We start from the raw sequence: 8,110 nt of genomic DNA on the forward strand, positions 1-8,110 counted from the left end.
CTCAGTGCTGGGAGGGATCTAAAGTGAACTGGACCCAGCCTGACTCCTTGAAAGCCAGAATCTCTCACCCATGCCCACCACCATCTACCTCCCATAAAGCCAAATAACTACCTAAAATATAACAGTGAATAGAGTTTGTAAGTCATAGGTTGCAGTCTAAGAGGCAAAACAGAAAGTTGGATAAATTCCTTTGTTCACTCTCATTCATGTGTTCATTCAACAAATATTTCTTGAGCATTTACTGGAAACTGGGTAGAAACTCTTCGTTACCAAATAAGAAAGAGGCAGGAGGAAGGACAGTCTGCTGGGTCTGTACCTTAGCTTCTTAAACAGTTGAGTTGTGACTCCAGGTAGGATTGGGTAATTCATTAAATTTTGCTTTCAAAGTAGGATTTATTACTAATCAATGTTTGATTTGTATAGCATTTTTATATCCCCAGGATCACATAAAATGTTCTCAGGTGAAAAGATGTCAGGAGCTTAGATGATTTAAGTATAGCCTTGGTCTGTGGGATCATCAAGGAGAAATTCCTGATTCATTTTAGGTGTCAGCAATGACTTCTAGGAGGGAGGGACACTGAATGAGACAAATAGGATGGCAGTGGGGACCTGGGAGTGAGGGTGAGCCTCAGTGGTCAGATCATCTCCAAGAGAAGTCTCCTGGGGAATGTGCAGAATACATTTCTCAGGGGCGTCTACATCAGAAGAGCAGTGAGTGAGGCTGAGAGCCAAGAGGTGGGTGAGTGATCAGGACTAGACCAGGAAAGAGTTGAAGCAGAAAAAGTGGATGTGGGCACTTCGGATTTGAGACAGAGGAATAAAGGAACTGGCACTGGGGGTGGTAGGAGGGGCTCATGATGGAGATGGTCAGGTAAGGGGGTACACTGAGAGGGTATCAGAAGATAGAGGAAATATGTCTGAGGTACAATCAAAATACTGTGATGGATGATATAAAAAAGGGGGGGAATGTGGTTCCAGGCAGAAAGAAAACAGTGAGACCTAACTCCACAATAGAGAAATGAGTGCACTACTATTCACAATAGTCAGACTCTGGAAACAACCAAGATGCCCTTCAACAGATGAATGGCTACAGAAACTGTAGTACTGGGCCTGGAGAGATAGCACAGCGGTGTTTGCCTTGCAAGCAGAAGATCCAGGACCTAAGGTGGTTGGTTCGAATCCCGGTGTCCTATATGGTCCCCCGTGCCTGCCAGGAGCTATTTCTGAGCAGACAGCTAGGAGTAACCCCTGAGCACCGCCAGGTGTGGCCTAAAAACCAAAATAAAGAAAAAAAAGAAAAAAGAAAAGAAAAGAAACTGTGGTACATATACACAATGGAATATTATGCAGCCATCAGGAGAGATGAAGTCATGAAATTCTTCTATACATGGAATACATGGAATCTATTATGCTGAGTGAAATAAGTCAGAAAGAGAAATAGACAAAATAGTCTCACTCATCTATGGGTTTTAAGAAAAATAAAAGACATTATTAAAATAATTCCCAGAGATGAGGGCCAGAAGGACTGACTCAAGATATGAAGCTCACCACAAAGATTGGTGAGTGAAGTTAAAGAAATAACTATGCTGAGAACTATCATAACAATGTCAGTGAGTGAGAAATGTAGAAAGCTTGTCTCAAACACAGGTGGGGTTGGGAGAGGGAGTGTAAAGGAAAAATTTCCCCTGAGTTCCCTGACTGCCCTGATCACCTACCCCCCTTCACAATTGTGGGAACTTGTAGACCCAGTTACAGTTTAACTTCCTTTCTGTTCTGACATGGTTCTAACCTGGTCATGTTAACCCTGTAAGCTTGCACCTAAACCTTGCAAAAATGTGATTGAGCAAATGCCAGATGTCATGTACTTCCTAAAGCAAATCAATCTACTGTAACTTCCTATTGTTTGAAATACTATATACAGCTTGTAAGCTCATGGATCGGGGCTGGCAGTTTCTGGATTATGCTGGATTCTAGCACAGCCCCTGTATATGCTTGTAAGAAAATAAACCCCCTGCTTTTGCATGAGACTGTGGTCTTGGTGTTTTTGAACGGCGCATCATTCTCCTGGACTTAACAGGAGGAGATGGGGGCATTGGTGATGGGAAGATTGCACTGGTGAAGGGGGTGTTCTTTTTTATGACTTAAACTCAGCCATGATCATGTTTGGAATCACAGTGTTTAAATAAAGATATTATTAAAAATAAATAGGGAGGGGCCAGCGTGGTGGCGCTAGAGGTAAGGTGTCTGCTTTGCCAGCGCTAGCCTAGGACTGACTGGGGTTCGATCCGGCGTCCCAAATGGTCCCCCAAGCCAGGAGCGACTTCTGAGCACATAGCCAAGAGTAACCCCTGAGCGTCATCGGGTGTGGCCCAAAAACAAACAAACAAAAAACATAAATAAATAAATAAATAATAGGGAGATGAGGGGAAACAAAAATGCTCCTCTCAGCCTTAGAGACATGCTGCAGGCATCTTGCGTCTCAGCATCTCTAGTGGGGAGCAATTCTTCACGAGGAAAACCTGTAACACGAGCGGCCGAATATGAAATATGAAATAATGAAACCACACAGAGTATGTGGGGTCAACACATCTTCCGGCAGAGTGCGACAAGTTTAATTTTTTGAGCAGGGGAATTTATAGGGGTAAAATTAGCCAGAGGTAAAGAATAATTATAATCACAAAGCATAGTACAACAGTGACAATACCTAAGCTATGGGTGTGACTGTAAAAATTTTAGGTTACAAAGGAGAAGGTTACAACTCAAGATAACTCTTTGCAAGCTCACTTTAAATGCAAAATTAGGATTAGGAGGAAGTAGGAATTATCAAAAAACTTGATCTTCCTGGGCTGGACTCTATTGCTTTAGAGGTTAAGTAAAGGGAGGAGTGAAATCCCCAAAAATGAGTTTCCCTATTTCTAAAGGAGGATCAATAGTCAATAGCCAGGATCCGCATTCTGGCTACGCCCTTGATTACCAGAAACTGCAGCTGCAAGGACATATTTGAAAAAGAGAGAAAAAGTATTGTCTTTGCTTTTAGGACTGGCTATTATCCAGAAAAGGGGTTCTCAAATAAACTTTGGTGCTGGAATTTCTGAGCCAAATTATTTGATAGAGGCCATAATTTTGCCTGATATTTTCAAAGGAGAGTGGCCAAATACTGGCTGAAAATGTAATGACAAGCATCTCTTTGGAAATTCCTCAACCATCCACGCAGGGGAAATAGGCGTCCACAGAGGGTCTTTTGAGGAACCCCATGGGGGTTAAATTAGTTCTACCCACCAGGAAAATCTGAGGATACATCTGGTGGGCTGAGCCCCCGTAAAAGCTTAGGTATGCCCTGGCAGAGACAGTGGGCTCGGCTCTGGGGGGCAATTGAAGAGGGTCCTAAAGGTCGGTAGTGATGTTCCAGGAACAAAAATGACTCCCCAACCCTCCAACCCTTTCTGTTCTCTAATAACAACATCCATAGGAGCCCAGGAGCAAAGTTCAGTCACTAGGCCCTCGCCCTCAAGGGTGCTGGACAACCAAGGAGACATGTAGACTGGTGACACCACGGGCAGGAAGATGGGGCTCAGGAAAGTTATGAGGGTTCATTTTAGTGCCGCCCAAGACAGGTATCCAGCAAGCAGAGAAGGGAAAGGGGGAGTGGGGACTGCTGAAATAGGGTGAATGAAAGAGGCAGCTGGCCAGCAAGGCAAGAGTTATTTCTCACCTCACTAGAACAGGGGACCTTTGAGCAAAGGCTTGAAGGAGTGTGAGGAAGAGCCTTATGGGGTCTCCAGGAGAAAGTTTCCAGGAAGGGGAGGAGAGAGGAGGAGAGAGCAGAGGCAGCTGCAAGGGAAACATGGATAACGACAGACATTAACTTGGCATGTTTTCTGGGGTAACCACATGAAGGCCTTGGAGCTCATTCTGCCTGGAGCCTCTAGAGATAATCAGGGCTCAGGTATTTCATGGCTCTCCTGGCATTAGGCGAGGACCACGGTGGAAGCAGCAGGGAGACCAGGCAAGAGGCCTTGAACCCTCCAGGTGGGAGACAGTGGTAGCCAGGACAAATGAGTGAGAATCTCAAGGGGGTGAAGTTTGCGATGAGGAGGAGAGAGAACAGCAAGCAGCACCCCAGGGGGAATTCCACAGGGATAGGCATAGGAGCAGGAGGAGCCAGGATCAGTGAGAGGAAAAGGGTCAAGATTGAGTCCTATGGACAGAAAGTAGGGTGTTTGCCTTGCACACAGGTGACCTGGGTTCAGTTCCCAACATCCCATATGTCCCCTGAGCCCCACCAGGAGAAATTCCTGAGTACATAACTAGGGACACTAAGGGCCAGAGTGATAGCACAATCATAAGAAATTTGCCTTGCATTCGGCTAAGCTAGGACGACCCAAGTTTGATTCCCAGAATCCCATATGGTCCCTGAGCCTGCCAAGAGGGATTTCTGAGCACAGAGCCAGGAATAACCCCTGAGCTACACTGGGTGTGCCCCCCCCCCAAAAAAGGCAACAAACAAAACCAGGGGCATTGTTGGATGTGGCCCAAAAGCAAATATTAAAAGGTCTAGAATGAGCCTGGTGGTCAGAACTGGAAGGGGCTTTGGAGAAAGAGAGATAGTGTGGCTTCAGCATCAACAGTGAGAGATCAGAGATCAGCCCAGAGAGAGACATAAATCTCCACCACCACTCCCTGCCAGTCACACAGCAAGTCAGTGGTAGAGCCCGGATTCAGCCAGCAAGGCCGAGCTCCATCTCCTGTTTCCCCACACCTGGGCCCAGCCAGGACACAGAGCTCCAGGGCACAGAGCTCCAAGGAGAAAAATATTGTCAGTAGCCAACACTGTGTGCTGGGACACAGAGGCACTCAGGGCCCCCAAACCATTTAAGTTGGGGCTCCCTCTAAGTGGGGGTGCCCAAGTAGGCCCACCTTCCAGTAAGCAAAGTGGAGTTTATATCCTGGACAGACTTGGACCAAGAACCCAGTAATACCTCTAAAAAGAAACTTGACTTCCTTGGGGTCAGAGTGACAGCACAGCGGTAGGGCTTGTGCTTTGCACAAGCTGTCACTTTGCACTGTCAACCCAGGAAGAACCCAGGTTCGATTCCCAGCATCCCATACGGTCCCCCGAGCCTGCCAGAAGTGATTTCTGTGCACAGAGCCAGGAGTAACTCCTGAGTACTGCTGGGTGTGATTAAAAAAAAAAAAACAAAAACAAAAACAAAAAACTTGACTTCCAACCCAGGGCTGATCCCCCAGAATCAGGCATAGTCTCTGGGCCACAGAGAAGGATAGGGCAAGAACTTCTTAGCCTCATGCTCCACAGACAGGGAGCCAAGAGGCCCAGATCCACATAGTGTGTCAGACCCTGAGATCTGCTGCTTTCCACATGGTACCTCCATGTCAGCTCCAGTCAAGTTGGGGTTCTGAGCCACCTGACCTGGGTGGGAGAACTCTAGGACTGAGGAGAAGTGAATGGCAAGAGGACTGCAGCCTCAGGGTGACACAGGACATTGGGGCAGGGGCGGGGCAACACCCAGGGAGAGGCTGGCCCAGTGTGACCCAATGCTGAAACAACAATGGCTGCTGACCTGGGCCTGCCCAACAGCCTGTCCTCTTCCCACACTACATGGCCAACCTCCTGTGCTGCTGTGCCAAGGAGAGGGATGAAGGGTCGTCCAACAACTTCCGGCTCCCCCAAGAGCATCACCCAAGGGCATTCGGTAAGTTCCCAGGGTGGGTGAGACCAGCAAGGCATGAATTATTTCTCAGGCCTCCAGCACACCCAGCAACCCTCTGGGTTCATTTGGCTTTTGTGGGGGAAGAGTGTGGGCTGGCAGAAAGACAGTTCCCAAATGGGCAAGGAGACAGACCAAAGAGGGAAGGACAAGCGCCCTAAAGGCCCAGTTTCCCACCCATGCACCTGCATCTTTGCTTGCATCCTTTTCAAAGTGAATTTTGCTTAGCAAAAGCAATTTTGCTGGTGGGGGAAGCTCAAAGGGCTGGACTGGATGGAGCAAAACAGGCTGTGCTACGTGAGAGTACCCGGGTTCCATGCCTGGCATCATATGTTCTACCTTTTCACCTCTGTGGACTGGTGAAAATAAGACTATTTCACAGAATATGAATTAATGCAGAAATGAAAATCTATTGTTATTTATAATAAGAACATTTGGGGCTGGAGAGATGATTCAGAGGGCTGAGCACATAGTCCGCATGCAGGGGTCCTCCCCAGTTGAATCCTTTCCATTTCATGGGCCTCAGAGTATGGCTGAGAGGGGCCAGTGATAGCACAGCGGTAGGACATTTGCCTTGCACTCGACCGACCAGAGATGGACCTGGGTTCATTTCCCAGCATCCCATATGGTTCCCCAAGTGAGCCTCCAAGGGGCAATTTCTGAGCACAGGGCCAGGAATAGCTCGAGTGTCCCTGCAAACAGGCAGGAATTTTCTATGGATCTGTGGGGACAGCAGTTGAAAAGCTATTGAGCTGGACTATGGGTATGGTCACTATCAGAGCCATCTGGGCTTCTCGAACTTAGAGAGAGAGAGACAGAGACAGAGAGAGAGAGAGGGAGGGAGAGAGAGAGGATTAGACAGAGACAAACAGGTTGAAGACATATTTTGTTTAGTTTTTTTTTTTTTCTTGGTGGGGGATACACTCAGCAAAGCTCAAGGCTTACTCCTGGTTCTGCACTCAGGAATCACTCCTGACAGTATTCAGGGAGATTATATAAAATATTGGGGATCAAAACACTTTAATCTCTTCCGCCCCATTGAAGTCATATTTTGCATTTTCATTTTTTGGCATTTCATATTTTGCTTTTTTTTTTGAATTTTGGTTTTTGGATCACACCCAGCAGCGCTCGGGTTACTCCTAGCTCTATGCTCAGAAATCGCTCCTGGCAGTCTCAGGGGGCTCATATGGGATGCCGGGATTCTAACCACCATCCTTCTGCATGCAGGCAAACACCCTACCTCCATGCTATCTCTCCGGCCCCATATTTTGATTTTTTTTATTTTATTTTTCCCTGAGAACTGCCAGGTGTAGCCCAAAAACAAACATTCTAAGTCTAAAACTCAGCTATGAGCGACTGTAAACCATGGTATTTTTTTTCCCATTGCTGACACTTTAATTTTGAGCATACAGTCAAGGAACATTAAGAAGAAATAAAAAAAAGAAGAAGAAATAAAACAGAACCCATGTAAAATTACTTTGTCTCTCAAGTTTCCAGATGTATATTATAACATTTCTTAGTGGTAAACAAAGCAATTTAAAGCTATGATATTTGTGTAACTCCTTAAACATTGAAGGCATAGTATTTTTTACATTTCCATGCATATGCATATTAGTTTATGTTAACCTCAAAAGTTTAAGTAGTTTTTTTTTTATTTAAGGTTTAGAGTCAAAGGAGCAAAATAAAAACAGTGTTAGAGTGGCAATTATTGTTTGCATAGGCCCACCAAAATATGGGTGACATGGAAAGGAAAAGCCTTGGCATAAATACAAGGAGACCCTACCCCTGAAGTTTCCTGGCATAAGACCAGCTCTAGGCTCTGGCAAAATAGTTTGTCTAGTCCAAGTCCTTGTCTGTAGTGCCAATACAGTTTTATTTTTCAAACAGTCTCTGTTGTTGGCAAAAGATCCTGGAATCTGCATATCCTACATTGAAGTCATGCTGTCAACCATGATATTTTAATAATTTTTTGTTGTTGTTTTGTTTTTGGGTCACATCCGGCAGCACTCAGGGGTTACTCCTGGCTCTGTGCTCAGAAATAGCTCCTGGCAGGCCTGGGGGACCATATGGGGTGTAGGGACTCAAAGCACCATCATTCCTGGATCAACTATGTGCAAGGCAAATGTTCTACCGCTGTGCTATGTCTCCGGCCCCTATTTTAATAACTGTAATACATTTCCAAGATTATTCTTTCAGGGGTCACATCTAAAGTTCATTACTAGAGAATTTTCTCTGATCACATAGAGCACCCCAAAACGACAAGGAGTCAGAGCATCCTTCCTGGAACAGGACTGGATCTAGGTGTTGAAACTGCAACTGCCTTTTACCACTGATGATCATTCTTCTCTTCCTTTGCAAGAGGGAGAGGATGCAGACTGAGTGGT

At 45.9% G+C, this 8,110-nt stretch overlaps 1 non-coding gene across 1 annotated transcript; it reads left to right on the top strand.

Annotated features, from left to right (window-relative positions):
- The first annotated feature begins 7,906 nt into the window (after positions 1-7,906).
- Positions 7,907-8,110, top strand: LOC126010394 (small nucleolar RNA U3). The gene has a single exon (XR_007496432.1). It is a non-coding gene; the product is annotated as a small nucleolar RNA U3 (small nucleolar RNA).

The sequence above is a fragment of the Suncus etruscus genome, chromosome 5, assembly GCF_024139225.1.
Source record: "Suncus etruscus isolate mSunEtr1 chromosome 5, mSunEtr1.pri.cur, whole genome shotgun sequence".
In the NCBI taxonomy this organism is placed as follows: domain Eukaryota; kingdom Metazoa; phylum Chordata; class Mammalia; order Eulipotyphla; family Soricidae; genus Suncus; species Suncus etruscus.